Here is a 23,638-nt window from a genome sequence, read left to right as displayed (position 1 = left end):
AGTTTTGTGCAAAGCCCCAAACAGCCCTCTGGAGGGTCTGGGGCCTCTAGCTGTGGCCAGTGCTTGCTGGTTTGGCCTGCCTGGTGTCTCGGTGTGACATGGGTAACCAAGACACGTATCTGCCGGGACTGTGCGGATGGGAGAGGTGGGGCCAGGATGACACATAGTCACACCTAGCAGAGCCCCCCTGCTGAATTCCCAACCCACCTGGAACTGAATGTCCGGTAAACACAAACCAGGCAGTAACTCCCTACCCAGGGCAGAAAAGGGCACACAGGCTGTCCCCCTGCCTCCCTGCTCTTGTGCCTGTATCTTGCTCCTCTCTGAAGGTAGGCTGGGTGGGAGGGCTGGAGGAGGATGGCCATTCCACAAGCCCCAGAGCACATTTTAAAGCCAGGCCCTGGGAGAGCTGTGGCCAGAGTGCTGACTTGGCCTTTTCCCCTATGGAGCCTTTGTCAGAGGGAGCTGGAAATGCCTGGGGAGACGCCAGGTCAGGGAGGACGCCTGGAGCGCCCCTCCGCCTGGGGGAGTGTTGGGGGGGAGGGGGCAGTGGTCTCCTCTGGACTTTCCTTGCCCTTCCTCAGGCTGTGTCCCTGAACTCACAGCCCCCAGAGCCTGAGTGGCCCTTCTGCAGTGGCATTGCACTGATCATTCCCAAAGAAGCTTAGGTGTAGGCAAGGGGGTCGGGGAGCTGGAGATGGGGGGGTGGGGGCTGGTCTCCAGAGCAGCAGCTGAGCGAGAGGAGATAGCTCCGCCCTGTCCCCTCTGCCCAGGATCCTCCTCTTCTAGTCCACCATGTCCCCCATCCCCCTGTGCCTGGTGACTTAGGTGGCCACTGAGAAGAATGTCCCAGCACCCGGATCCCAATGACCCCAGGAAAGGCTTGTGGGAGAGAGGATTGGCTTGGCAGGCCACTGGGGGTGGGGTGCCTATGGTGGCTTCCAGACCACCCGTAGGGGAGAGGATGGGTCGCCACAGCGCCTTCTGGGTGTGGGATGGCAGAATCCATTTTTTTTCCACCTCTGTGGAGTACTCAGAGAAGCTTGTGGCTGGAAGAGCTCTTTGTTAGTTGCAGTATTGATGCATTGTTAGAGCTTTGGCTGCTCAAGGCTGAGCCAAATACTCGAGGCAGGAGGAATGGTACAGAGAAGTAAATTGCATCCTTAGAGAAAGAAAATTTTGTTGGAGGCAGAGGAAACTGGGGGCAGAGGAGCACCAAGCCTCGGGAAGGGGGCTGGGTGGAACCAGGCTTTGCAGAGACAGGGAGAGGAGCAGAGAGGGGGAACTGGGAAGGTGGGCTGGGCCGTTCTGGGGGTTCTGTGAAGCTTGCTGGGCTCGGGTGGAGAGTTCCTGAGTCGGGTGGGGGAGAAGCTCCAGTGAAGAGGAAGCTGGCCATGTTCCTGAGAGGCCAAAGTGGGCACGCGACTGGCTGGCTGGTGGTGGTGAACCCTGAGAACCCCTGGGAGTTTCTGAGTAGAGGAATGAGGTGCGGATGGGCAAGAGGGTTGCTGGGAGTCTTGGGGATCAGGCCTCCAGGTCTGGGAGTGAGGAGACCTTGGGAAATCTTCCTGCAGGGACAGACTTCAGACAAATGCTGTCTGAAGAAGGGAGGGAGGTGTTCCCTTCAAAAGGCATCAGGTACTTGCTGCTAGTGCCAGAGTCAGCCAGACAAATCTCTTGCACTTGCAGCACTTCCAGCTCAGGTCCCGGTGAGTCACGGAATCCAGAGCCTTCCTATTACCCCAACCCCTGGCTCAGCCTTCTTTGCTCCAACCCGCTGGCTTTCAGTTAGCTCCCAGGCCTGGGGAAGTGCCCAGCTGAGCTATGGTCATTGCTGAGATCCAGGCCTCTCCGGGGCTGACCTGGACAAGGTGAGGGTGCAGGCAGGGGAGGACGAGGCCACCGGAGGTCTTGGTCCTCGTTCACACTTGAGAAATCTCGGTTTTCTGATGCCTTCTGATTTGGGCTGATGAGATGATTCCAGAAGCACCATGAAATTCTCAGAAGTGCATTCATTTGAATTCACTACTCATTTAAGCATTAAAGAGGAGCGCGTTGCATCGTTGAGAGGGATGAAGTGATAACAGCAGTGGCTACCACTCTTCCTGCGCTGGGCCGTGTGCTGTGCAGGCAACTGTCTCTTCCACCTCCCACACCACCTGGAGTGTGTTATCAGTCGTCTTTTTTTTTTTGGAATTTTTAAGGCCACACCCGTGGCTTATGGAGGTACCCAGGCTAGGGGTCCAATTGGAACTGTAGCTGCTGACCTACGCCACAGCCACGCCAGATCCTTAACCCACTGAGCGTGGCCGGGGATGGAATCCGAAATCTCATCGTTCCTAGTCGGATTCGTTTCCGCTGAGCCAGACGGGAACTCCTGTTATCACTCGTCTTGCATACAGGCAGTCTACAAGACTAGAGATGCTCAGTCGTTTGCAAGACCCCATCACCACAAGACTGGAAAGTGGTGAAAGCAGGTGTAACTGCTGAGTACCAGACCACGCTGCGTCTCCGCAAAATCAACACTCTTAGGGTGTGTGTTAGGAAAGGCTGGAAAATTCTGCTTTACAGTATTTTCCCCCCAAAGTTCAACGTCCTCTAGAACATTCTCTCGGGAGGAACGGGGTAAGGTGGTCCCCAGGTGCGGGGACCAAGCCCTCTGGTGTCCTCAGAGAGCCTGAGGCGCCTGCTCCAAGCAGATTGATAAGCAGGGGTGCCAGGCGGGAGGGGGTGGCGCAGGTCTTCGTGGCCAGGGATTCATGCGCGCGCATCCGTCAGTCAGAGGAGGTTCCCTGAGCCTGCGCGGTGCTGAGAGCGCCGTGACTGCGGGTTGTTTTGCGTCCACCTCCCCTGCACCTCCAGTGGGGGTCCCTGGACTTGGAGGGCCTGTTGACAGGAAGTGTCTCTTCCGGTTTAGTCCTTCATGAGATGGGGACGGGCGGCTTTCCCATGACTGGATCCTATAAATCTAGGTGGGGTGGGCCTTGGAGTGGTGATGCAGTTCTTGGAACGCATCCTGGATGCTGAAGATCCCAGGAACTCCTCGGCCAGGCGGACGGGACGAAGGCTGTGTAGTAGCATCAGCCAGCCCCTTAGAGGACAGATTGGGTTGGTCCCCCACCAGCCATCGCCCGTGGCCCCAAGTGGAACTCCGGTGGTTAGTGTCCCGCCCCTCCCCCTCCTCTTCGGACCCTCTGTCCCTTCTCCTGAGCCCCTGGACCGGGTAGACCCCTCCCATCCCGCTTGGCTGGGCCCATGTTCTCTGCCTCCCCTCAGCCCTGCACTTAAGTTCCTCTGGCTGCGCATTTTGCCCCCCAAAAGCTCTGGTTGAGTTGCGGGATGATGGCTGTGAAACCACGTTGGCTTCCCCTGCCCCCCTGCACCTTCCCCTGTTCTGCTCAGCAGCTCTGCTCCATCCTCCCTGAACCCTCATTGCTCCCCCTACATCCAGACCTTTGCACGGATGCCCTTCCCCTTGGCCCCTGCCCTCTAGACTCGGGATCCTAGAAGGACACCGAGCGGGCCTGGTCACTGACTCCTGGGCTCACTTGGGCTAAAGAGACAAGTTTACAAATGGCAAACACAGGGATAACATCGAAATGAGGGGCACCTCTTTCTCTCGGGGGTCACTTCTAGAAGGACATGGTGAGACGCTTCCATGGTGAGTTTGGAGCGCCTTCAGGGAGAAACAAGCCAGGTTTCCAGCCTCTCCCGACATCCTCAGAAAGCGTTTGGAAGGGAGCTGGACACAGTGCTCCCCAGTGTAGACAGCAAGGGCAGTGGTGTGGCAGAGAATGTCCAACCTCCTCTCAGTCTTAGATGGGAATGGGACCCTATTAGTGGGACTGTTAATTAAGCCACCCACCAGCTGTGTGATATGGAGCAGAGGCTCAGGTTTCTTCATCTGTAAAATGGGAAAAATAAAATACTCGCAGGGGTATCATAAGAATTACGGAGGCGTTCTCATTGTGGCTCCGTGGGTTAAGGATCCGGCGTTGCCATGAGCTCTGAGGTAGGTCACAGATGCAGCTTGGATCTGGCGTTGCTGTGGCTAAGGTGTAGGGCGGCAGCTGCAGCTCCGATTCTACCCCTGGCCTGGGAACTTCCATGTGCCTTGGGTGTGGCCATAAAAGGAAAAAAAAAAAAAGGATTACAGAGAAATGACATAATATTTGTGTGAGATACATGATGCAATGCCGGACATTTCTTAGCAAATAATATTAAATTTTGCTATTTTTATTATTATTAGGAAGAGAAAACATGAATATCAAGGGACTTAAATATGAAAAAACACAGTCTTCAATATACAAAGTCCTAAATACAGCCACTTCTTTTTTTTTTTAAATAATGGAACTTTTAGAGTTCCTGTTGTGGTTCAGTAGTAACGAACCCATGAAGACAGGGGTTGGATCCCTGGTCTTACTCAGTGTGTTAGGGATTCAGCGTTGGTGTACATGGGCTGTGGTGTAGGTTGCGGAAGTGGCTCGGATCCTGGGTTGCTGTGGCTGTGGTGTAGGCCAGCAGCTGCAGCTCTGATTCAACCCCTCACCTGGAAACTTCCATATGCCACAGGTGCTGCCCTAAAAACAAAACAAAACAAATACAAAATAATAAAAGTAACCATACTTTTTCTGAAAGTAAACTAAATCCTAAAGAAAAAAAACAAAGCCGTCTGCAGTTGCCCTCAAGCCCCTCACTTCACTACCCTCCTTATTCATCTCTCTTCCTTGTGAAGCTCCTCCAGCTAAGCTTCCCTTCAGAGCTGAGTTCCCTGGGACTCTGCACTTTCACTGCAAACCCCAGACAGGCCCAGGCAAACCGGGCAACTGGTCATCCTACCTCCCCGCAAGCGGACTGCCTAAGGGTGGCCTCCTAGTGGGCACACCAAGTAGACTCCCCAGTGACTAAATCCAGTGCCCCCTCAGGCCTGGCTGGCCACATGTGTGCTGTGCACAGCCTCAGTTTTAATAATGCACCTCACGGGAGATCGTCAGACCAAACACAAGGGACATCTGAGGCCCCTCCCGGCCCTCCACCCGCAATAGTTCAGAGTCATCTTCCGTCTTTTATGCATATGCACACACATCAACCCTTTTACAAATAGGACCATGTTTTATTTATTTTTTATTTTTTGTCTTTTCAGGGCCACACCTGCAGCATGTGGAGTTTCCCAGGCTAGGGGTCTAATCGGAGCTACAGCTGCTGGCCTATGCCACAGCCACAGCAATGTGGGATCCAAGCCTCCTCTGCAACCTGCACCACAGCTCAGGGCAATGCCAGATCCTTAACCCAGTGAGTGAGGCCAAGGATCGAACCTGCATCCTCAGGGATGCTAGTCATATTCGTTGCTGCTAAGCCACGATGGGAACTCCAGGACCACATTTTATACTGCATGATACAATAAATTTTATTTTATAATATTTGTGGCATTTGCATGACAGGCTTCAGAACTGTCTTTTTTTTTTTTTTTTTAAATGGCTGCATGTGCAGTGTATGGAAGTTACCCTCCACCAGGATCGAACCTGAGACTCCGTAGGGACCGGTAGGGACTGGCACTGCTGCAGTCAGATTCCTAACCCACTGCACCACAGTAGGAACTCCAGAGTTGTCACTGGTTTTTTTTTTTTCCCTTTTTTATGGCCACACCTACAGCATATGGAAGTTCCCAGGGTAGGGGTCAAATTAGAGCTGCAGGCTGCCGGCCTACACCACAACCACAGCAATACCAGATCCTTAACCCAGTGAGCAAGGCCAGAGATAAAACAGCATCCTCATGGATACAAGTTGGGTTCTTAACCCACTGAGCCACACCAGGAGCTTCCAGAGCTGTCATTATTAATGGTGCTTGGCAGTCCGTTGAAGGGATGTACTGTCTTTTTTTTTTTTTTTTTTTAAATGCTTCCCTATTGATGGACGCTGTTCCCTCTGGCCTCCGATGCAGTTTGCTTCCGAGGTCTCCTCCTCCAGGCTTCCAGCCTCTGTCCAGAGCCCACATTGTTGCGCTGAGAATGTGAGGCCTTCCACGGTTAGATTCTCACCTTTCTCTTCAAACCCTTGAGCAAGTCGGATTCAGACACCCCGAGTCCTGCCCAGGGAAGCCCCTGTTCCTGCTCTTCTCTCTGCCAGGCACTCCTGGTTCCACAGGTGTGGCTCTGAGTCCCCCTCGCGCCTGAGACCTCCGCTGGCAGGAGCCTTTCTTCCCAGACTCCAGTCCCATTTCATCGCTGTCGCCCGCCTGGCGGAGCCCCTCCCTCCCTTCCTGGGACCGTGAGCACCTCCCTGGCAGGGCTCTGTCACCCCTGCACAACATCAGGTCTTGACATGGTGTCCTTTAGTAAATACCGAAACAAACAAGAGAGCAGCCGAGTATTCCAGAGAACGTTCTGGCCCCCGTTTTAATGAATGTAATCGACATACAACGTTGTATTAAGTTTAAGGGGTACGCGGAATGGTTGATATATGTGTGTTTTGCAAAACGATTTCAACGGTAAGTTTCGTTTAACTTCCACCCTTTCACATCATGACCTTTTCTTTTTCTCATGATGAGAATTTTGTTTGTTGTAGAAGAAAGGCAGTGAGGAGACTTATCCTTCCAGTTTTAGATGATGTCACAGTCATGAAAAACATATGGCATTGAATTACACAGAAAAAAAGGCCAGTAAACTGGAATCAATTTCAAAAGTAGACTTAGAATGTTACAAGAACTTAATGTGGAGTTTCCGCCGTGGCTCAGTGGTAACGAACCGGACTGGTATCCATGAGGACTCGGGTTCGATCCCTGGCCTTGCTCAGTGGGTTAAGGATCTGGTGTTGCCCTGAGCTGTGGTGTAAGTTACAGACGCGGCTTGGATCCCACGTTGCTGTGGCTCTGGCGTAGGCTGGCAGCTGCAGATCTGATTCGACCCCTAGGCTGGGAACTTCCATAGGCTGCAGGTTCGGCCCTAAAAAGACAAAACACAAACAAAAAAACCCAACAACTGAATTTGAGACACACCAGAGCAATGCACTTTACTTTTAAATGATATTGGGCAGGTTGATTATAATTTTAAATGTTTAGTTTCAGTTTGTAGCTGATCACAGTTAAGAAAAGTCACCAAGCAAGTTGTCGTGTAGAAAGTGCAAAGATCACTAGAAATGAAAGAAATTAACAGGGAACTCTACTCAATATTCTGTAATAACCTATATGGGGAAAGAATCTGAAAAATAAGGGCTATATGTATATGCGTAACTGAATCCCTTTGCTGTACACCTGAAACTGACACAACAGTACAAATCAGCTATCCTCCAATAAAAAATAAAAGTTAAATTAACTTCAAAAAAAATACATAATTAAACTACTGAAAACAGGGAGTTCCTGTTATGGTGCAGCAGGTTAAGGATTGGCATTTTCTCTGTGGAGGCATGGGTTTGATCCCCACCCTAGCACAGTGGGTTAAGGATGCAGTGTTGCTGCTGTGGCAGAGGTCACAGCTGCAGCTGGGATTTGATCTCTGGCCTAGGAACTTCCATATGCTGTGGGTGTGACCCCCCACCCCCCCAAAAAAATTGGTAAAAACAGAAAACCAATTCTTTGCCAAGCTGTGAGGAAACTACTATGTGTGACTGGGGCATATGAATTAGTTCAGTTTTTCAGTATTCAGTCTTGGAGACAAGATATAAGAAACTAGGTATGTAAGACTTCATGTCCTTTGACCTCTCTTGGGGAATTTGTAAGGCATTAATCCCAAAGGGAAAAAAATGTTCACAGGAGTGTTATTTAGGAAAACAAATCGGAAGCCATCTGGATGCTCAAAAATAAGATCATGGCGAATCAGACCCAAGTACCTTAACATGATGGACAATGTACGCAGTTTTAAGTGACAAATATATAACCAATGCCAGGTCGTGGAAATATCTCTAAGAAGGACAGTTCTCTTGACCATAAGGCAGTCTCACAAAATAATATACACACAGCGGTAATAATTAAGTGAAGATTCATGCCTGATCACTGACGTTCATTTTCCTATTCATTTGGTGAATTGCTTTGTTTTTGTTTTCCTGAGCACCGACAATGTTTTAAGTGGGGTATTTGATGCTGAGACACGATGGTGAGCAAGCCAGGATAGCTCTTGCCTTCCCGAAGCTTATATTTTGAGAGTGAATCCCCCAAAATGTAGAACAATATTCGAGAGGCAGATGTTCACTGCTTTCATTTTAGGCACAGTTTTTTAAGTTTGTGAGAAGAAAGTTGAAATCTCAGACACAGGGTCAGGAACCTGTCTGACCGCAGAGAAAACAGCCCTGAGTCACACCAGCCTGGTCAAGTAGGACTTCAACAGGAAATGGCCTTGCAGTCAGTCATGGTCCCCAAGGGAAAGATTTTCTAACTTCATAGATGCTTAACCTCGTTTCTGAAGGATCTGAGGATGTAAGAACCTTGGTGGTTTGGAAAGAGCTTGGAAGCACTGCTTACAATAGCCAAAACGACAAAATGCACAGCGAAAGAAACAGATAAATACACTGCCGATACAGACACACAGTGAAATATACATGCAGCTAGGAGCTAACGCACCTCACTACCTGCATCAACGTGAATGATTCTTAGAGACAGGATATTGAGTAGGAAAAAAATCCCAGAGGACTACAGTGGTCTTAGTCTTTCTCACATGACTGGAAAAGTCGAAAAAAAAAAATTCTGTGAGCACCCCCATTCTCTTCACTTCTAGGTTAGAATTGGGCCCCATTTGTTTTACCTCGCTGTGTGTGTAGGGAAGCTTTGAATGAGTTGTAGTTGGGACATCAGTACTTCATCATGCATCACCTAAAAACATTCTCCCATGTAACCATGATACCATGATCACATCCAAGAAAGAGGACAGATACAGTAGTTTTTTCTCATATGCAGTTTGTGTTTGGATTTCTCCAATTGTCCCAATGATGTTAGCTGTTATTTAAATCCAGGACCCAATGTGATGTCAAGTCTCTTTGGTCTCTTTTAATCTAGAAGAGTTGGGAGTTCTCCTATGGTGCAGTGGGTTAAGGATCCGACGTTGTCACTGCTGCAGCTTGGGTTGCTGCTATGTTGCAGGTTTGATCCCTGGCCCAGGAACTTCCACCTGCCACAGGCATGCCCCACCCCCCAGAAAAACCTAGAATAGTTGGTCTTTTGGTCTTTCATGGCATCACAGTTTTGACGAATCCAGGCCCCGTTATTTGGTAGAATGTCTGCAGTCTGAATTTGTCTGATCATTTAATCATTGGATTCATGTTAAACATTTTTGGAAAGCCCCCCACAGGGGGGCTTCTGTGTCCTTCCCACAGTATCAGGTTAAGTCAACTTTTTCCCTTATTGGTGATGCAAACTTTGATCACTTGGTTCAGGTGGTGTCTACCAGATCTCTCCACTGAAAAAAGTACCTTTTCTCCTTTGTATTTAGCAGACAATCTTTCTTAAAACGGCAGAGTTGCCCAGAGCAGCACTGTTCATAATAGCCCTGAACTGAAAACAACTCAAATGCCCATCTCCCATAGAATATGGATAAATTGTGGTGGCTCCATACAGTTAAGTAGTGAACAACCTACAGCCACATTGGCCATTGTGGATGAAGCCCACAAACACACTGAACCAGATGCAAGGCATTGGTAGCACATGATCCTATCTATAAAAAAACTAAAGAGAGATAACACCTTTGCTGTTTGGAGTCAAGAGAGCAGTTACCCTTAGTGGGAGAAGGTGTAAACAGAGGGGGTACCAAATAAAATTTAGAACAAACGGGGAGGAGCTATTTGGAAAGTCTATGGCACGAAGCTCATATAAGCCAATGAGAAAAACACAGGAACCTCCAGTAATTTTAAGGCATCTAAGATCAAAATAGCTGAGACAACAAAGGCTGGGAACAGGGTTTACAAAGAAGGAATACTAATGTCTTAATATGTCTTTGGAAAATGTTTTAAATCATTAGCAATTTTTGAAAAAGCAAGATACCCTTTGCAAAGTGCTAACAAAGGCTGATGTAACAATCTGTTCCATATAACATTATGTATAATTAAGAAAAATCTGCTTACAAATTGAGGGCCAGTAATAGCTAGAAAAAGAGTAAGTGAAATGGGGTACATCCCATCACAGAGGAGCATACAGCCATTGAAGTGGTTTTTACAAAACTAGAAGACACAAAAATCCTTTTTCTAAAATATGTAGCATATAAGTAAACGTAACTTTTATTTTAGGTATATAGACAAGATAAAATTGATAAAGGTCACACCAAAATTTAACGGAAGTTACCTATGTCATATCCTGCTATTTTATGTTATAGATTATTTAGCAGGGCTGATCATAAAGCCTTTTATTTATTTTTTTTTGGCTTTTCTAGGGCCGTACCTGCGGCATATGGAAGTTGCCAGGCTAGGGGTCTAATTGGAGCTGTAGCCCCGGCCTATGCCACAGCCACTGCAACGCGGGATCCGAGCCGCATCTTCGACCTGCACCACAGCTCACGGCAACACCGGATCCTTAACCCACTGAGCAAGGCCAGGGATCAAACCCGCAACCTCATGGTTCCTAGTCGGAGTCATTAACCACTGAGCCACAACGGGGAACTCCCTATAAAGCCTTTTTTTTTTTTTTTTTAAACATATTTTAAACAAGTCTCTATTTGGAGCAATGGGCTGGCAGTGGCCAACGTTCTCCTTGTCCAACCGCGTGATTCTAGTCGTATCTTTCCCTTATTCCCTTCACCTAACTGGTTCAAGCCGGCAGCACGTGACCCCAGGTGGCCAATCAGAGACTTGTGGGCTTTGGGGGGGCGTAGAGGGGGCGCGAAGGCAGCTGGGCCGAGTCTGGTCTGCGCGGAGGGGACGTCCCAACTGCGGAAGGTGAGCTGGAGTAATGGGTGTTGGGGTCGCAGCCTCAGGGACCGGGTCCCCAATCTGCTGAGACATTGGTTGCAGTTCTCCCGAGCCACTTCATGCCTGCCCCTCTTGATGTTGTTGTTGATGCGCCAGAGCATGTGGAAGTTCCCAGGCCAGGGATCAGCCTGTGCCAGAGCAGCAACCAAAGCCGCAGCAGTAGCAATGCGGGATCTTTAACCTGCTGGGCCAGAAGAGAACTCCTCTCCTCTCTCTCTCTCTCTCTCTTTTTTTTTTTTTTTTTAAGGATGAATTTTAGTTGGGCTTCCTCTCCTTGCAGGCAAGGAGGCCTGTGTACCAGGGTCAGCTTCAGGGTGGGGTTTTCTCTGACGATGCGGATTCGGGTGTAGCTCTTCTGAGAAATAGGCCCGCCACTCCGACCCCACCAAACGGGAACCTTTTGATCTTGTACTCATCAGCCGAGTCTTTACAGAAGGGGCAACGGGAGCAAAGGCAAACAAGTTTGCATTTAGAGAGCACCAGGCCACAAAATTCTCTAAGCACTAAATGGCAGTATATATGGATGAGATTAGTGTGCAGATCAGAAAGGTACCAGGGCATACACTTTTGGAAGGCTTCCTCCTTTTTGAAAACTTTATGATGCTTCTGTATAACATTGTGTACCAAATGAGAGAAATGAAAACCACACTAATACTGAGCACATAGTTCACCAGGGTCAGTATTGGGCAATTGCACATGCGCTGTATTTTTAATCCTCACATTCTTCCATTTCACAGATAAGGAAGTTAAGCCAGAGAGTTTGCGAGCCAGGATTATGTATCTAGTGAGGGGCAGGGGCTGTAGTCCAGGTCTGTTTGGTTCCCTGCACGATCTTCTTTTATTTTGTAAACTAATCTGTATGCGTTATAATATAATGAATATTTGTGAATCCACCACCTAACCCAAGACAGAGGACATTACAATACTTAAATCTTCCTATGTGCTCCTCCTCTGTCTCTGCCTGTTCCTCCCACCCAGTGTCTATTTTGTTTTTATCCACAGGCTCTAATATAAATACAGAAACTGAACATAGCATAAATGTTCAGCTCAATGAATTTTCGCAAACTGGACACACCCATGTAATCAAGGATCAGATCCAGCAAATAGGAGCATTAGTAGTACGTCAAATGCTGGGAAACATTTTTTCCATCGCCTTGTTAGTGGTGGATATTTCTTTTCTTTGTTCATGCGTATCCTTAATCATCTTATCTCTTCAGGTTTTAGGAGCTTAAAATTACTGGGGTCTCTATATTGTTCTCATTGGTTTATATAAGCTTCTTGCCATATTTGTTACAAATACCTTTCCCGGAGTTCCCGTCGTGGCGCAGTGGTTAACAAATCCGACTAGAAACCATGAGGTTGCGGGTTCGATCCCTGCCCATGCTCAGCAGGTTAATGATCCGGCGTTGCTGTGAGCTGTGGTGTAGGTTGCAGACGCGGCTCGGATCCCGCATTGCTGTGGCTCTGGCGTAGGCCAGTGGCTACAGCTCCGATTCGACCCCTAGCCTGGGAAGCTCCATATGCCATGGGAGCGGCCATAGAAAAGGGAAAAAGACAAAAAATAAAATTTTTATTTGAGAAGTATCTTTTTTTGTCCCCCCCCCCCACACACACACACTTAGCTTTTTTACTGAGGTTTACAAAGGCCTTTGGGGTCAGACTGCCTTCTCTCCTTCCTTGCTAGTGTTCCCCCTTTTCTGTTTCACTAACCTTCCCCTGTCCCAGGCCCTCAGCAGAACATCTGAACTTTTGGGGAGCTTCAGTTAGTGAACTTGAATAAGGCTGAGAAAAGACAGTGTTACATTTTTCTTTTCAGGATAAGAAAAATTTCTGTGATTGTTAAAAAAAAAATGATACCTCGAGTTCCTGTTATGACTCAGCAATGATGAACCCAACTAGTATCCACAAGGGTTGGGTTCAATCACTGCCCCCTCTCAGTGGGTTTAAGGATGCAGCATTGCCATGAGCTGCAGTGTAGGATACGCCCGTTGCTGTGGCTGTGGCATAGGCCGGTAGCTGTGGCTCTGATTCGACCCGTAGCCTGGGAACTTCCATATGCCGCAGGTGCAGCCCTAAGGTTATACTACTAATAAAAGATATCTATTCATAGGACAAAATTTAAAAATAGAAAAAAGTTACAAGAAAAGAAACATTACCTAAAATTTCGCCTCTAAGAAACAGTGACTGTTAACATTTTAGAGAACATCCTTCCAAAGGTCTCTTCTCTCCTTCCCCTTCCCTCTCTCTGTGTGAAACTGTGTAGAGATAGATGTAGTATTCTATCTTGTGCCAATATGTCATTAGTGTATTTCCACCCAGTGCTTCCACTGGCTGCGTGTGATTCCGTTGTACAGATGTTCCATAACTTGTCCCCTGTTGAACATTCAGGTCATATCTCTTTTTAATTTCCAAATGTAAATTGTAGAAAATAAGAAGAGAAGCAAATAAAAACCACCAGCTATCCCGTAAGTCAGTGATAACGCCTGTTAACACTTAGGCATATACAGTGATCCTGAAACTCTGGTGAGCCTCAGAAGCGCCTGGGAGTCTTGTTTACAATCCAGATATTCCTTCATCCTGAGGTTCTAATTCAGTAGGTCCACTCTAGGGCCTGGGCACTCGTACTGTGAACAAGCACCCCTGGCGATTTGGACACCCAAGTTCAATAATAAGAACGCAAAAAGTTCTTTTCAGACTTGATTTAAAGAAAATTGCAGCAAGAACATTTTGGAAGTTCCCTGAGGCACAGCAAGTTAAGGATCTGGCGTTGCCCCAGCGGTGGCATAGGCTGCAACTGGTGGCTCAGGTTTGATCCCTGGCCCTGGAACTTCTATGTGCCGTGGGTGCAGCCAAAGAAAAAGAGAAAAAAGAAATAAGGACATATTATACGTTCCATTTTTTTAAAGTCAGTTGCAATATGAACTTCTATTCACATCTAAATACTCTTTTATGGGAGTTCCCATTGTGACACAGCAGAAACAAATCCGACTAGTATCCATGAGGACTCAGGTTCAATCCCTGGGTGGGTCAAGGAGCTGGCACTGCCAGCATTGCCGTGAGCTGTGGTGTAGGTCATGGCAGACGTGGCTCGGATCCCACGTTGCTGTGGCTGTGGTGTCATAGGCTGGCAGCTGTAGCTATGCTCAACCTCTGACCCTAGTCTGGGAACTTCCATATGCTGTGGGTGTGGCCCTAAAATGCGAAAATATATGAATGGATAAATAAATACTCTTTTATAAATTGATGACTGTTGCCTGCATAGTATCTCATCATGTGTCTATTTCACTTGACTCCATCAGCACCATATTGTTGGGCATTAATTCATTAATTTTCCCCCAGTCGTTGCCATTATAAATAATTCTGTGAAGTGAAATCTTTGCATAGATTCTTTTTTTTTGTCTTTTTAGGGCCGCATCCGCAGCATATGGAGATTCCTAGGCTAGGGGTCTAATCGGAGCTACAGCTGCCACCCTACACCACAGCCACAGTAATGCCAGATCTGAGCCATATCTGCGACCCACACCACGGCTCACGGCAATGCCGGATCCTTAACCCACTGAGTGAGGCCAGCGATCAAAACCTCATGGTTCCTAGTCGGATTTGTTTCTGCTGCACCACGACAGGAACTTCTGCATAGATTCTTAATTATTTCCTTAAGTTAAATTTCTCAGAAGTGAACTCTGGGTCAAAGGCTCGTGTTTTTGTAGGCTTCTGACACATGGTGCCCAATTCTCCTCCAGGAGCGCTGCCTTCCAGGCTGCTGCTACCATGAGCTCACTCGTGTGGGGCAGTGTGGTGAGTCTTCCACTGTCATCTCAGCCAGTCCTGCCAGCCACCTGGTGGGCAGCCCCAGCTCGGCTCCTGGCATAGGCTAGGTGCCCGGAAATTGTTCTGTGCAGTAAACAAGAGTTTTTTTCTCCACCGAACAGTTGAGGACATTGAAGGATGAAGAGGTCAGGTGACTAGTTTAAGAGCAGAAATTCCCACCCAGCCTTGAATCCAGAGCCTGAGCTCTCTTAACCATGCCATTGATTTTGTAGTTAATATCAGAGATGGAGGATCTGTGATGGTTGTGGGAGCACTACTTTAAAAAAAAAATAGGGTCCTAAAATATATAGAAGAAATCGGGACAGGGGAGTAAAAGGGTGGGGAAAGAGAGGAGTTTGGGAGGCCCTCGCAGACATTCCTTTGTTGTGTCATCAGAGGCCTGGGTAACGTCACAATGGCGGGGATGATGGGGTCTTGTGTATATGACCCTTGGTAGCTTCCAGGGAAAAGAAAATCAAACTCACCAAACACTGAGCGTGGGGGAGTTCCCGTTGTGGCTCAGCTGTAACGAACTGATGACTATCCATGTGTATGCAGGTTCGATCTCTGGCTTTGCTCAGTGGGTTAAGGATCCACCGTTGCTGTGAGCTGTGATGTAGGCCAGCAGCTATAGCTTCGACTCAACTCCTAGCTTGGGAACTTCCATATGCTAAAAAGCCAAAAAAAGAAAAGAAAAATAAAAAAACAACACTGAGCACAGAGCTGAGTTCTGTGAAAGGCAGGGAGGTTTGGTTCCTTCAACATCTTAAGATTCCCCCTGTGTCTTCCTTCCCTCAGTCTTAAATTGCTCTGGAAACATTATAATAATAGAAAGTTATGCATAATCTGAACCTCCTGGCGCAACAAATAATTTCGTGTTTCCCGTATTCTATTCATTGTCCATACTCGATCTACTTTCATTTATTTATTTATTTGATGATTATTATTTTTCATGGCCACACCTGTGGTATATAGTAGTTCCCAGGCCAGGGGATTGAATCCCAATCATGACTGCAATTTATGCCACAGCTGTGGCACCGCCGGATCTTTTAACCCACTGTGCTGGGCCGGGGATTGAACTTGTGCCTCCATCTTGGTTTTTGAGGGGAGTTTTTTGTTTGTTTGTTTTTGCTTTTTTGCACCCATGGCATATGGAGGTTCCCAGGCTAGAGGTCCAATTGGAGCTACAGCCGCTGGCCTAGGCCACAGCCACAGCAACGACAGATCCGAGCTGCGACCTACACCACACCTCACAGCAATGCCAGATCCCTGACACATGGAGCGAGACCAGGGATTGAACCCAAGTTTTCATAGATACTAGTCAGATTCTTTTTTTTTTTTTTGTCTTTTGTTGTTGTTGTTGTTGTTGCTATTTCTTGGGCCGCTCCCGCGGCACATGGAGGTTCCCAGGCTAGGGGTCAAATTGGAGCTGTAGCCACCAGCCTACGCCAGAGCCACAGCAACGCGGGATCCGAGCCGCGTCTGCAACCTACACCACAGCTCACGGCAATGCCGGATCGTTAACCCACTGAGCAAGGGCAGGGACTGAACCCGAAACCTCATGGTTCCTAGTCGGGTTCGTTAACCACTGCGCCACGACGGGAACTCCCTAGTCAGATTCTTAACCCACTGTGCCACATCGGGAACTCTGTTACCTGTGTTTAAAGAAAGATGTGATTCAGAGGATGTTAAACCCCTGTACATGGGACCCAGGGCAGCTTGCCTTTCCATCTCCCCTGGTCCAGCTCAGTTCAACACACATGTATTGAGCACCTGTTGCAAGCCCCAAATTTGGAAGATGCATGGATAAGACAGCTCCTGCTCTGAAGGAACCGTTTATTGGGAAAGAGACCTTCAAAGGGCCATGTCAGTATCCTGGTAGACCTCTCCCTTAGATACTGCACCACCCCTGCCCCTTCCCACCACCCTCCGCCCCAGGAGTCTGTGGAGAGGCAGGGAGGCTATTTTTGAGTTGAGTTTACAAAACAGAGGCCTCTGGAGTTCCTGTGTGGCTCAGCAGGTTAAAGATCTGGCATTCTCACTGCAGCAGCTCAGGTCACTGCTGTGGTGCAAGTTTGATCCATGGCCTGGGAACTTGCGCATGCTGCAGGTGTTTTTTTTTGGTGGCCAAAAAAAAAAAAAAAAAAGAGAGAGAAAAAGAAAAGAGTCCCTTAAGTCATTTACATTGTAATGGCAGAATCAGAACCCAAACTTCTAGGCAGGATTCTCGCCTGCTTTGCCCCAGCCCTTTCCTCCTCCCAATCGTGGGGCCCCACCACCATGTGACTGCCTGAGTCCCAGCTGGGGCCCCACACAGACTCTGTCCCCCTCCTCCTGTCCCGGCGATGCCACGCCAAGTGGCGTGGGCCCTCTGCCACCTCCTTCCACACTCCCCCATCCAGCTGCGTGTCTTGTGACCTCATTTTTCCCTTTACGACAGCCCTTGGAGTTGATTGCTGTAGAGCCAGAATGTGGCGGGGAGAGCAGCACACCCCACGCCTCCCTGACCTCCCCAGAAATCCCCCCACTTCTCCCCGACACACTGTCTTCAGCCTCCCCTTGCGGCTCCCTCCCTTCCAGGCGCACCTGAGGAGGCGCCAGAAGCCCTGAGGCCTGAGGCCGAGGCCGGAAACAAATGATAGTTGCCAGGGACCCACCCATGGGAATTGGGGGAGGGCTCTGCATCTGGACTGTGGATTTATTTTTCTTCTAATTCTTCTGAAGAGCAGCTTAAACACTGAGTCCTTGGCTTTATTTACTCTTATCATTTCCTCTTATCCACACTGCAAGATCTGCTAAGCCTGGTTCCCAGGCTCTCTGCTGTGAAACAAACAGATTCTCGAGCTCGCGGCCCTCATCGGGGCAGAGGCTCTTAAATGTCAGAAACAATAACTGCCTTCCGTCGCTGAGCGCTTACCAGGTACAGAGCATCTTTAAGCATTTTCTTGCCTCATCTTCCCAGAAACCCGTGAGATGGGTCATGTTGGTGTCTTCCCCAAAGCGAGGTTTGCAGCAGTGAGGCTCCAGCCCCAGAGCCCAAGAAGGGATTTGAACCTGGCTGGGTCCAGATTCCAAAGTCTGCTAAGCCCCGCCGCCAAGGTGTCTTGGAGAAGGTGTGGGTCTGTCATCACAGAAGTCAGCGAGTGTTTAACCTTTGGTGTATAGTTTTAGGGAGATCCTGATGGTTCCCAAGTCAGAGATTCTAACCTCATTTAACTTTTGCACTGAGAAGCCAGAGCTGATGTGTTTGGATATGCAGATTAGGGATTTCCTGCTGTGGCACAAGGGGATCTGAGGTGTCTGCAGCACCAGGATGCAGGTTCAATCCCCAGCCCAGGACAGTGGGTTAAAGGATCCAGCTATGTAGCTGTAGCTCAGATCTGATATCTGGCCCAGGGAACTCCAAGTGCTGTGGGGTGGCCAAAAAGCAGAGTAGGGAGAATATGCAGATTAGAGAAGGCGCAAGGCACCCACAGGGATTCTGGGTGGGCAGGTGGTTCCCTCAGCATCCTAGCTCCCACTTTGGGGAAGTAAAAACCCTGGGGTTGTTTTGATTGAAGGCACAATTCAGTAAACCAACATAGAGGCATACAAATAAGGATTTGTTACTTATAGATCCCAGACACAGGGTGAGAGGGTTGGTGGATCCCAGAGGTAGGGGGAGGGGGTTGGCGGTTGGCGGATCCCAGAGACAGGATGAGGGGGTTGGCAGCACACAGGGCCCAGGAAAGGGCAGCCCTCTTTCCCAGGTCATTGGTGAGCAAGAGGGAGGGAGTAGGGTAGCAGGTACCTAGCACTTAGAAGGTCATTAATTTTTCAAGGGCCCAACTCTAAGTGGTTATTTTAAAAGGTAGCCCAGAAAAAGCAAAGCAGGAAGTTGGGGTGGGAATCCCAGGCTCAGGCCCTTATCTAAATGTCCAGACTCTGGGTGTCAGCAGGCTTGTTAGGCTGTAAAATGTCGAGGCACCAACTCAAAAGGGATGTTTTTCTCATCACAACTTTAAAGAGCCCATGCCTTGCTTTGAGGACCAAGCAAGGCCTCCTTGAATGCTGCCACGTCAGAAGGTCACGGAACTGCCGAGTAGAGCAAAAGCTTGCAATGAAACGTGTCACGATTTCTCAGAACCATATTGTGCTGTGTTTCAGACACGTCTCGTGAAAGGAATGTAGCATGTCACAGGGACATTGTGGTTGTGAGGCAGTGGAACCTAATTTAGAGGGACCCTCCCCCCCACATACTTTTTTTTTTTTTCTTCCCAGTTTTGAAATAGACACAGTCCTCTGGTCATTCTTAGTAGAGACCAGGATAACAGAGAATAGATTTTTTACTCTGATAAAAACAATGGTGTGAGCATAATACATAATCACTCATTCCACCTCACTATTGTGGCAGGGGGGTGCAAAAGGGGTGGGTTGGGACTGTGGCAAACTGGTGAGTCCCCCCCTCCCAGGTGGGCAGCTCCACCCAGAAACTGTGATTGGCTCCCTGGCTCAGTATTGTCAGGCTTCCCAATGTTTCTGAGAAAAGCTGGGAAGTTCAGATTTTTTTTTTTTTGGTCTTTTGTTGTTGTTATTGTTGTTGTTGTTGTTGTTGCTATTTCTTGGGCCCCTCCCTCGGCATATGGAGGTTCCTAGGCTAGGGGTTGAATCGGAGCTGCAGCCACTGGCCTACGCCAGAGCCACAGCAACGCGGGATCCGAGTCGTGTCTGCAACCTACACCACAGCTCACGGCAACGCCGGATCGTTAACCCACTGAGCAAGGGCAGGGACCGAACCCGCAACCTCATGGTTCCTAGTCGGATTCGTCAACCACTGCGCCACGACGGGAACTCCTTTTTTTTTTTTTTTTGTCTTTTGTTGTTGTTGTTGTTGTTGCTATTTTGGAAGTTCAGATTTTTATGTGAAATCTCTAGTTTTAAACGTTGGCTCACTTTTCTTTCCTATCCTGTGAGAGCCAAATGCATCTTGCCTATGGGTTCTCAGCACCTGGAGTAGTTGTTTGGAGTTGAGCTCTGGAACTGACGGTCTTCCTGGCCTCCCATTCCTGCTCTGCCCCTTATTAATCGTGTTATCAAGATGATTGATCTCTTGGTTATTTAATACCTCAGTTTCCTTATCTGTCAAATGGAGATAGGAATTTTACCTACTTCTGAGGGTTGTTCTGAGGATTAACAAGAAAGCCTGGGAACCCAGTGCCTGGTACTTATTAGCAAGCCCATGGTAGACATGAACTTGTATCAGTGCAGGTTGACCGTGTGTCCCAACTTTCTGGGGTCAAGCTTATTGTAGTGGTGGTGTAATTATTACTAACTCCCCTTCTCATTCTCAATATGAGACAATAAATTATATGGTCAACTTACATAAGCACATACTGGCATTCTGCTATTCAGGACTTAAGTTCTAATGAAAAGGTCATGACTCATGACTCCTTTACCTTTCTGTGGTTCAGTTTCCACTGTTTTTTTTTTTTTTTTCTCCCTGGCCATGCCGACAACATGCAGAAGTTCTGGGGCCAGGGATGAAACCTGAGAGCCACAGCAGTGACAACCCTGTGTCCTTCACCAGGGAATACCCAGCTTCCACTTTCTAAAAGATTGACAAGATGACTTCTTAGACCTCCCATGTCACAGTCATTCTATCATTTCACATTTACCTTAGTCCAGACTATGCCAGGCAAGCGCCTGGACATGGAGAAGCCAAGGACAGAACCTGGACCCTCAAGGGGCACCTGCCCAATGAGGAGCTTACTGTGTTGTGTGCAGGGGGAGGGGGGTCCTTCCTTTCTTTCTGTATTTGAAAGACTGTTAGCTAGAAATTGTTCACGAATGTTTTCTTGTGAGTCGAATGTTTACATCTGAAACCTTAATTTCTCATGAACAGATCATTATATCTCCGTTTAACTTGCCACACATTTCTTTTTTGTAAGTATCTACTTTCAAAAAGAAAAGTCACAGTGGAAGATACAGAAAGGCTGGAAGGAGATTCTCCCTTTCTGTTGACTTTGCAGTGAACAGGGGAGTTTCGTATATTTTAGCTTGAAGTTACTGCCCCCATCTCCCCACACCTCTGCAGCCACTTTGTCAAAACTAAATCTCATCTTATTTTTGTTCATTTTGTAAAGTTTTATTGAAGTCTAGTTGATTTAATGTTGTGCTGATTTCTGCTGTACAACAGAGATTTAGTTACACATGTACACACATCCTTTTTTTTTTTTTTTTTCCAGATTCTTTTCCCGTATAGACCTTCACAGACGATTGAGTAGAGTTCCCTGTGTTGTGCAGCAGGTCACCATTGGGCAATCATTCCGTATAAAACTAAATTTAAAAAAAATTGCTTTCTCTCAGTTTGCTTGGGTGTCTCCTAACAAAGTCTCTCACCCGTTCATTTATTCATCCTCGATCCACCAGGTATGGAGCGTGGAAGCCGGTGCTGCGGCTAGGGCTCACCTGTCCGTGATTTTGTGCAATAATCAGCACGGGGCACCCGCCGATCAGTAACACAGGTGCGGCCCTGCAGAGGCCGCGGGGCCAGGCATCAGTGAGCAGGTGGGCGCCGCTGCCAGGGACGCGATCACGGGGACCGGCAGGTGATTTCTGCGCCTGGAGCGGCTCCGCCCCGCCCACCGCCCCCTTCCAGGCGCCAGCGCGGAGCTGGGCCCGGCTGCAGCCCCGCGTCCTGGCTCCTGCCCTCCGCCGCCTGGTCAGTGAGGTTGGATTGTGTTGGCCAGAAAGCCACTTCCTGCCGCGACCGGAGCCGACCGTTGTTGTGAAAGTGGCCCCCCCGGGAAAGGAAGTGGCTTTGGGCTGTTTATTTTGGCTGCGGTCTAGCAGACGGCGCCGGGGGCCGCAGAGCTGGGCGGGGAGCTGGGCGGACCTCGGGGCGCGGGGTGGGAGGGGGCTCCGTGCTCCAACGCCCGGGGCACCGGCCGTGGGGGGCGGCGCATCGCGGAGGGGGCGCGGGGCCGAGACGGGGGTGCCCTGCGCGGCCGGGGGCCGGGGCGGTGGGGGAGACGGGCGCCGGAACTCCGAATCCGAAGTTCCAGCACCTGAGGTCCTGGAGGCAGGCGTGAGGGAGGATGGGGTCTAGGTGCGCCCGCCCCTGGGATGCTCGAGTAAGGAAGAGACTGGGGCCAGGGCAGGGGAGCGAGGCGGAGGGAGCTGCCCCGGAGCAGGGGGTTGCCGGCTCCCCCAGAGCTTAGAGGCGAGACTGGGCTCGCACGCTGCACCCCGCCTTCCTCCGAGACAGGCCTGGGAAAGAACTGGCTGAAGGAAAGATAGCGATGTTTTAGTCTAAGACAAAAGCCAGCAGGGGGTGAGCTCAAGCACCATTAAATTGCCAGGGGGCAAAGTCAGGGCAAGTGAGGATTTGTGTCCCAGAGCGCCCCAAGGGTCAGCCCCACTCAGCTGGCACTGCCTGGGAGACCTGGGGACGGCCTGGCCCGCCGGTGCTACTGACCTTTCTGAATTTACCCAAATTCCCATCCCCCACCGCTCCCGTCACACACCCCTTTTGCACTGATTAGGTAACAAGCCCCCCTCTTAACCCACCCTCTGCCAGTTTGTTTTAACATCTTAACAGAACACAGCATAGCACCTTGAGCAACACAGACATTTTGAGCGGGGAGAAGAGCATCTCTAGAAATGAATGATACAGGAGGCTCATGGCGGCTGGAGAGATGGAGAGACCCTGCACACACGCAACAGCAGTGGAGCCTGCACGCAGTCATGTGTGTTTGGTTTTATTGCATGAGCGCTGAGTGACGGAGGGCAAGCAGTTTGGCCTGGCCAGAGTGGGGGTGGGGGGGATGCTAGGGAGGAGGGAGGAGAGTATGAAAGGCCTGGAGGGTGGACAGGAGAGGGAAGCCCCCAAGAGCCCAGGATTTGGGTGGGGTGTTGCACCGGTTGGCAGGGTATTGGGCCTCAAAGTCATATGATTCTTCCACCCTCCCCCCCAGGTCCAATGTGCATGCAGAGACTGGGACACTGCCTCTAGTAGCGGGTGGTGTAGGGTGGGGTGCTGGGTCCCTCAGCAGGGTGGGGCTGGCAGCTTCTGCTGACTTGGACATTTCCAGGCCTGGCCTCGGGGCCAAGTGGCTCATTGAAAACAGCTGCTTCTCTTGGCTGGCGGCCCTGCGGGTGGACCCTGGCTCTCCCTGGGATGACCTCTGGCCCCTGCGTGGCCTGGGGAGGGGTGCCAATGGGGGAGACAGAGAGGCTCAGCGGCTGGCAGCCACCCTGCCGTGCCTCTGGGACCAAATCTGGTCAGCACCCCTGGGCTTGCCCGCTGGTCCCTGGTCCCTAGTCTTTCCTCCTGCCGTTCCCCCACCTTGGAACATTCTCCATGTCCTTGTCGCTGCTTGCACCTTTCAGGGTTTTGTTTGACACGTGGATGTTGGCAGAGGGTCTGCTGCATGCCAGGCGCTGCGCTAGAATTAACTTCCCCTTTGTTTCTTTCAGCAAGATGTCTTTGGCTTGTCACGGGGAGCAGCCGTCTTATCCGAGGTCAGACCTCTGGCTGCCTCTGCTGCTGGGCTGAGTCTGGGAAGCTGCAGGCACAGCTGAGGTTTGCTCCTGAGGCAGTTGTGAGCCTCTGCACTCAGCCTCATTGTAGCACCGCGCTTCCATACGGGAAGGTACAGCAGGCGGGAAAGAAAGGGGGGCCATCGTGACCCTCAACCTGGAGGGGAAAGTGGGGTTACTCAATGTAGGGCAGATAGCTTCAAAACCCAGTTGCCTCTGAGCACAGGAATAACTTTCCAGGGTGATGCCCTGGATCTGAGAAGCAAAGAGGTGTAGACCCCACACAAGAAAGGTTCTTGTTACATTTCAGGTACCTAGAAAATGCATTTCTATCCATTTACCTCCAGCCGGGCAGTATAAACTAGACCTGTTTTGCATACTTGATGTGTTGCTTGTAACTTTTTCGTGGGTTGCTTTGTGCATTCTG

General features: G+C 49.5%; 1 protein-coding gene across 1 annotated transcript in view; it reads left to right on the top strand.

The window, feature by feature from the left end:
- Positions 1-23,638, top strand: part of MRC2 (mannose receptor C type 2) — a 60,303-nt gene that overhangs the window by 1,769 nt on the left and 34,896 nt on the right. The gene's annotated exons all lie outside the window — the stretch shown is intronic.

The sequence above is a fragment of the Phacochoerus africanus genome, chromosome 14 (assembly GCF_016906955.1).
Source record: "Phacochoerus africanus isolate WHEZ1 chromosome 14, ROS_Pafr_v1, whole genome shotgun sequence".
Classification (NCBI taxonomy): Eukaryota; Metazoa; Chordata; class Mammalia; order Artiodactyla; family Suidae; genus Phacochoerus; species Phacochoerus africanus.
Note: the sequence above shows the minus strand (reverse complement) of the source record. Positions and strands in the feature narration are given on the sequence as shown.